This window comes from Acyrthosiphon pisum, chromosome A2, assembly GCF_005508785.2.
Source record: "Acyrthosiphon pisum isolate AL4f chromosome A2, pea_aphid_22Mar2018_4r6ur, whole genome shotgun sequence".
Lineage (NCBI taxonomy): Eukaryota > Metazoa > Arthropoda > Insecta > Hemiptera > Aphididae > Acyrthosiphon > Acyrthosiphon pisum.
The window spans coordinates 28,087,154-28,094,859 of record NC_042495.1 but is presented as its reverse complement, the minus strand read 5'-3'; the positions used below and the strand labels follow the sequence as shown (position 1 = coordinate 28,094,859).

The following is a 7,706-nucleotide window of genomic DNA, read 5'->3' as shown; positions in this document are numbered from 1 at the left end:
TACATATTTTGATTTGATACGAATATATTCATATTGGAATCAATCAGCCGCTTCGAATATTCAAGATGTACAATTTTTTTCCACGTAAAATTTGTATAAAACGCAGGGAGAGAAACGAGAAATGAATGAAGACGACGAGCTCGGGCCTCGGAGCAAGTGTCCGACCGTCTACACCATATTAACCTAGGTATGTTCTGTATCAATATTAATTTAGTCGTAGAATTTTGATTAAAAATTAACTCGACTCCACCAAGATGACTTTTATGCTGGTTAAATGGAGTACTGGAGTTTGGAAACCTTTAAAACATTATGTACCTTGTACTTTCAGTTATGATGCTGTCTGTTGCTCAGTGGAACGTCCCATCATTGTCGTTTAGTGCAGTGGCTGTGGTTATATTGTCATCAGTGCTCGAATTGGGAATTATTAAGTTCTTTCAATCCAACACAGACCCTTAAAGGTATTAGTTAGGCAAAACTATTGGAAAGATAGGAAAAAATTTTTGTTATTAAAAATGTAAAATTCATTAGATAGGTAACTTTATCATTGACAACAATTTAAATAGTCTTAAATTTTGTAACATCAAGGTCACAATCTGTTAGTAATTCAGAGGGTTAGTATGTTGACAAAAAAATTACATATCATGTAAAAGTAATGTGTAACCCAAGTAATTAAAACTTATATTCTGTTTTTTTTTCTATATAATTTATTGACTTGTGAGTTACACGTATAGTATACCATTTTTATTTTTATTTATTACTGAAAATAAACAATTTTAAACCTGATTATTTAAATTATTTTTTGAAAATTTTAAAATAGGTAGCCAATTTGTAAATGTGAGTTTAGAAAATTTTTTACTGTAAGAACATTCATCAAAGTCAACAGGTTTATTTTTTATAATTTTTTTTATGTAAAACATATAAATTTGAAAATTTATAACTTTTAGATAAAACATTTAGATTTTAAAAAATGCTGGTAAAATATTCAAAGACAACCTTAATTTAATTGTAGATTTGATATTTTTATGTTATTTTTTTCATTTGAAGAGGATGTAAGCGCACTATTTGTTTTCTCTCTCTAGCCCACGCGCTATATAGATGGAACGCATTTACGCATAATCATTTTTTCTACGTTTTTAAATAATCTTAGAGCAATATCACCCATTACAAAAGAGATAGAGTATAATATTTTCGAGGGCATGACGTATCAATTTGTCTAAATATTGTCTCAAAACAATTTAAACACAATTTAAACTTATAACATTAAATTCCCTCAAAAATATTATTCTTTATCTATTTTGTAATGGGTGATTTTATTCTAAGATAACTTAAAAAAAAAATAGAAAAAATGATCTTGCATTAATGCGTTTTTTCTATGTTGCGCGTGGACCAGAGAGAGAAAACAAATAATGCGCTGACATCCTCTTAATGTAATCTACAATCTATACAGTTGTGCATAATAAGTATGTTTCATAAAATACAGAAAAATATACTTAACGGGGAGTGTCATAAGACTAGGGAGGTTACCCAGTAGTGACGCCATACTAGGTGACGGTGTGAACTAAAGTTCTGGTGTACAAAAAAAGTGCATAGTAACAAAAAATAGAATATTTTTATAATCTATGGTAATGTTAAAACCTATATACAAAGCCTTAGTTCAAAAATGTTGAGGCCTGTGTCTAATATAGTGGTAGAGCCCCTTAATTTAAATTATACATACAATTTTCTATTTTTTTGCTATATTGATTATTAAATAAATTTTTTTTAATATTATCCACACAATATAAACAGCTAATATAAATATTGCAGGCCCAATTGAAATTAAATACTCATTAAAAGTAAACTATACTTCTATTAAAAATTGTATGATGTTATATTGCTGATATTCAATATGTAAAATCATGTTTCTGATTAAAATTAGGTATTTGAAATGTAAGAATCGTCGTTATGGCTGTCCAGTATCAGAAAAAATGGCAACAATTGATGAAGGATCCCCAATACTAATTTATCCAACATAATATGTTCATAGCCACGAACCTCTCGTAATATCTAGGTGTGTTTCCAGATACCAACAATTCTGATGCTAGTTTTTCTAATCAGGTACAGCAAAAAACAGAGGTGAATCAAACAAACAGACACATAATATAGGTATTTATTTAATTACATGTAATGGCAATAAAAAATACTTTAATAAACAGTTTTTATTTCATAGCATTATTCGATATGTCATTGAAACCATTGTCTTGTGAGCTTATGCACACAAGACAAATAACAAGAATCGTGCAGAAGATAATCATTTTTTTGTGATAAATAAGGTCACATGAGAATTAATTATCAAATTTAAAATTACAAAATCGATCACCCAGCATTGAAAAATATCTTTAGTAAGAATACCTATACCCGAATGAATAAAAATATAAGTTTGCATGTATGCTTCAATAATACAATTTCTTGGCTCATGCCTTAAATGCCTACAATTAAATAAGTAATATAATTTGTATGTTAATATGTATATGCTTGTAAATATCTCAAAATCTTATTGTTATTAGAAACTCAACTGTTTTTGATCATATTTTACTAATCAAAATTATAAATCTATTATACTATATTATCTATATTCACACTTTTGCTTGATATTAACATACAATTCATATTATAGTTTCTAATATTACACATGATTTTAAATGTCTTAGGTATTATAGTTTATGTCTTCGGCTCATTTACCTGTAACGGACGTACTCTACCTAGGACTTTTGTTTTTTATACAATTGGTATTGAGGATCACTATGCAAGTGCTAGGTATGTTTTAATTTGGCGATTAATTGCATTGATTTTATTTAATTATATATTTATGTTTTTAATGTATGTTTTTTTTAAATACTTGAATAATTTGTGTACCTTTTGTAGTCAAATACTTATCAATGGATCCAGTTAACTATTAGTAGGTATTAAACAAATCGTTTTATATTCTATTGTATTAATTATATCCTAATTTTTATATTACAGACAACGCAGCAGAACCTGCCGAATGATGCAGTAATCAAACCGCCTCAGGAACCTCTAACCAGACAGATTTCAGGACTCTGAAGATTATCGACTGTCTATATTGCTGAATTAGTATTTGTCCATTGCCAGCATTCCAATTAAGGTCACAATCTGTTAGTTATTCAGAGGGTTAGTATGTTGACAAAAAAATTACATATCATGTAAAAGTAATGTGTAACCCAAGTAATTAAAACTTATATTCTGTTTTTTTTTCTATATAATTTATTGACTTGTGAGTTACACGTATAGTATACCATTTTTATTTTTATTTATTACTGAAAATAAACAATTTTAAACCTGATTATTTAAATTATTTTTTGAAAATTTTAAAATAGGTAGCCAATTTGTAAATCTGAGTTTAGAAAATTTTTTACTGTAAGAACATTCATCAAAGTCAACAGGTTTATTTTTTATAATTTTTTTTATGTAAAACATATAAATTTGAAAATTTATAACTTTTAGATAAAACATTTAGATTTTAAAAAATGCTGGTAAAATATTCAAAGACAACCTTAATTTAATTGTAGATTTGATATTTTTATGTTATTTTTTTCATTTGAAGAGGATGTAAGCGCACTATTTGTTTTCTCTCTCTAGCCCACGCGCTATATAGATGGAACGCATTTACGCATAATCATTTTTTCTACGTTTTTAAATAATCTTAGAGCAATATCACCCATTACAAAAGAGATAGAGTATAATATTTTCGAGGGCATGACGTATCAATTTGTCTAAATATTGTCTCAAAACAATTTAAACACAATTTAAACTTATAACATTAAATTCCCTCAAAAATATTATTCTTTATCTATTTTGTAATGGGTGATTTTATTCTAAGATAACTTAAAAAAAAAATAGAAAAAATGATCTTGCATTAATGCGTTTTTTCTATGTTGCGCGTGGACCAGAGAGAGAAAACAAATAATGCGCTGACATCCTCTTAATGTAATCTACAATCTATACAGTTGTGCATAATAAGTATGTTTCATAAAATACAGAAAAATATACTTAACGGGGAGTGTCATAAGACTAGGGAGGTTACCCAGTAGTGACGCCCTACTAGGTGACGGTGTGAACTAAAGTTCTGGTGTACAAAAAAAGTGCATAGTAACAAAAAATAGAATATTTTTATAATCTATGGTAATGTTAAAACCTATATACAAAGCCTTAGTTCAAAAATGTTGAGGCCTGTGTCTAATATAGTGGTAGAGCCCCTTAATTTAAATTATACATACAATTTTCTATTTTTTTGCTATATTGATTATTAAATAAATTTTTTTTAATATTATCCACACAATATAAACAGCTAATATAAATATTGCAGGCCCAATTGAAATTAAATACTCATTAAAAGTAAACTATACTTCTATTAAAAATTGTATGATGTTATATTGCTGATATTCAATATGTAAAATCATGTTTCTGATTAAAATTAGGTATTTGAAATGTAAGAATCGTCGTTATGGCTGTCCAGTATCAGAAAAAATGGCAACAATTGATGAAGGATCCCCAATACTAATTTATCCAACATAATATGTTCATAGCCACGAACCTCTCGTAATATCTAGGTGTGTTTCCAGATACCAACAATTCTGATGCTAGTTTTTCTAATCAGGTACAGCAAAAAACAGAGGTGAATCAAACAAACAGACACATAATATATTTATTTAATTACATGTAATGGCAATAAAAAATACTTTAATAAACAGTTTTTATTTCATAGCATTATTCGATATGTCATTGAAACCATTGTCTTGTGAGCTTATGCACACAAGACAAATAACAAGAATCGTGCAGAAGATAATCATTTTTTTGTGATAAATAAGGTCACATGAGAATTAATTATCAAATTTAAAATTACAAAATCGATCACCCAGCATTGAAAAATATCTTTAGTAAGAATACCTATACCCGAATGAATAAAAATATAAGTTTGCATGTATGCTTCAATAATACAATTTCTTGGCTCATGCCTTAAATGCCTACAATTAAATAAGTAATATAATTTGTATGTTAATATGTATATGCTTGTAAATATCTCAAAATCTTATTGTTATTAGAAACTCAACTGTTTTTGATCATATTTTACTAATCAAAATTATAAATCTATTATACTATATTATCTATATTCACACTTTTGCTTGATATTAACATACAATTCATATTATAGTTTCTAATATTACACATGATTTTAAATGTCTTAGGTATTATAGTTTATGTCTTCGGCTCATTTACCTGTAACGGACGTACTCTACCTAGGACTTTTGTTTTTTATACAATTGGTATTGAGGATCACTATGCAAGTGCTAGGTATGTTTTAATTTGGCGATTAATTGCATTGATTTTATTTAATTATATATTTATGTTTTTAATGTATGTTTTTTTTAAATACTTGAATAATTTGTGTACCTTTTGTAGTCAAATACTTATCAATGGATCCAGTTAACTATTAGTAGGTATTAAACAAATCGTTTTATATTCTATTGTATTAATTATATCCTAATTTTTATATTACAGACAACGCAGCAGAACCAGCCGAATGATGCAGTAATCAAACCGCCTCAGGAACCTCTAACCAGACAGATTTCAGGACTCTGAAGATTATCGACTGTCTATATTGCTGAATTAGTATTTGTCCATTGCCAGCATTCCAATTAAGGTCACAATCTGTTAGTTATTCAGAGGGTTAGTATGTTGACAAAAAAATTACATATCATGTAAAAGTAATGTGTAACCCAAGTAATTAAAACTTATATTCTGTTTTTTTTTCTATATAATTTATTGACTTGTGAGTTACACGTATAGTATACCATTTTTATTTTTATTTATTACTGAAAATAAACAATTTTAAACCTGATTATTTAAATTATTTTTTGAAAATTTTAAAATAGGTAGCCAATTTGTAAATGTGAGTTTAGAAAATTTTTTACTGTAAGAACATTCATCAAAGTCAACAGGTTTATTTTTTATAATTTTTTTTATGTAAAACATATAAATTTGAAAATTTATAACTTTTAGATAAAACATTTAGATTTTAAAAAATGCTGGTAAAATATTCAAAGACAACCTTAATTTAATTGTAGATTTGATATTTTTATGTTATTTTTTTCATTTGAAGAGGATGTAAGCGCACTATTTGTTTTCTCTCTCTAGCCCACGCGCTATATAGATGGAACGCATTTACGCATAATCATTTTTTCTACGTTTTTAAATAATCTTAGAGCAATATCACCCATTACAAAAGAGATAGAGTATAATATTTTCGAGGGCATGACGTATCAATTTGTCTAAATATTGTCTCAAAACAATTTAAACGCAATTTAAACTTATAACATTAAATTCCCTCAAAAATATTATTCTTTATCTATTTTGTAATGGGTGATTTTATTCTAAGATAACTTAAAAAAAAAATAGAAAAAATGATCTTGCATTAATGCGTTTTTTCTATGTTGCGCGTGGACCAGAGAGAGAAAACAAATAATGCGCTGACATCCTCTTAATGTAATCTACAATCTATACAGTTGTGCATAATAAGTATGTTTCATAAAATACAGAAAAATATACTTAACGGGGAGTGTCATAAGACTAGGGAGGTTACCCAGTAGTGACGCCCTACTAGGTGACGGTGTGAACTAAAGTTCTGGTGTACAAAAAAAGTGCATAGTAACAAAAAATAGAATATTTTTATAATCTATGGTAATGTTAAAACCTATATACAAAGCCTTAGTTCAAAAATGTTGAGGCCTGTGTCTAATATAGTGGTAGAGCCCCTTAATTTAAATTATACATACAATTTTCTATTTTTTTGCTATATTGATTATTAAATAAATTTTTTTTAATATTATCCACACAATATAAACAGCTAATATAAATATTGCAGGCCCAATTGAAATTAAATACTCATTAAAAGTAAACTATATTTCTATTAAAAATTGTATGATGTTATATTGCTGATATTCAATATGTAAAATCATGTTTCTGATTAAAATTAGGTATTTGAAATGTAAGAATCGTCGTTATGGCTGTCCAGTATCAGAAAAAATGGCAACAATTGATGAAGGATCCCCAATACTAATTTATCCAACATAATATGTTCATAGCCACGAACCTCTCGTAATATCTAGGTGTGTTTCCAGATACCAACAATTCTGATGCTAGTTTTTCTAATCAGGTACAGCAAAAAACAGAGGTGAATCAAACAAACAGACACATAATATATTTATTTAATTACATGTAATGGCAATAAAAAATACTTTAATAAACAGTTTTTATTTCATAGCATTATTCGATATGTCATTGAAACCATTGTCTTGTGAGCTTATGCACACAAGACAAATAACAAGAATCGTGCAGAAGATAATCATTTTTTTGTGATAAATAAGGTCACATCCCACACAGCAAAATTATATTTTCAAAATATTCTGAAAATATTGGTTATACAAATCAAAATATTTTATTTAGAGTGTTATAATATTTTAAAAAATTGTCAAAACATTTTAGAAACATTTTTTGGCAGGTGATTAAACGTTTTCACAATATTGTAGCTATATATTTTCACAAAATTGTAGAGAGATATTTTCACAATATTATAGCTATATATTTTCACAAAATTGTAGAGAGATATTTTCACAATATTATAGCTATATATTTTCACAATATTATAG

At 27.2% G+C, this 7,706-nt stretch overlaps 1 long non-coding RNA gene across 5 annotated transcripts; it reads left to right on the top strand.

Moving 5' to 3' along the window:
- Positions 1–1,523: 1,523 nt before the first annotated feature.
- On the top strand, positions 1,524–7,431 carry LOC107885074. Of its 5 annotated transcripts, none has more exons than XR_001680316.2 (12): positions 1,524–2,145; positions 2,210–2,381; positions 2,691–2,796; positions 2,905–2,938; positions 3,004–3,171; positions 4,479–4,657; positions 4,766–4,937; positions 5,247–5,352; positions 5,461–5,494; positions 5,560–5,727; positions 7,035–7,231; positions 7,322–7,431. It is a non-coding gene; the product is annotated as an uncharacterized LOC107885074 (long non-coding RNA). The 5 variants fall into 5 exon arrangements; XR_003839606.1 differs by having other exon boundaries at positions 4,479–4,675; positions 7,035–7,213; positions 7,322–7,429; XR_003839607.1 differs by having other exon boundaries at positions 1,525–2,097; positions 4,479–4,675.
- Positions 7,432–7,706: the final 275 nt, after the last annotated feature.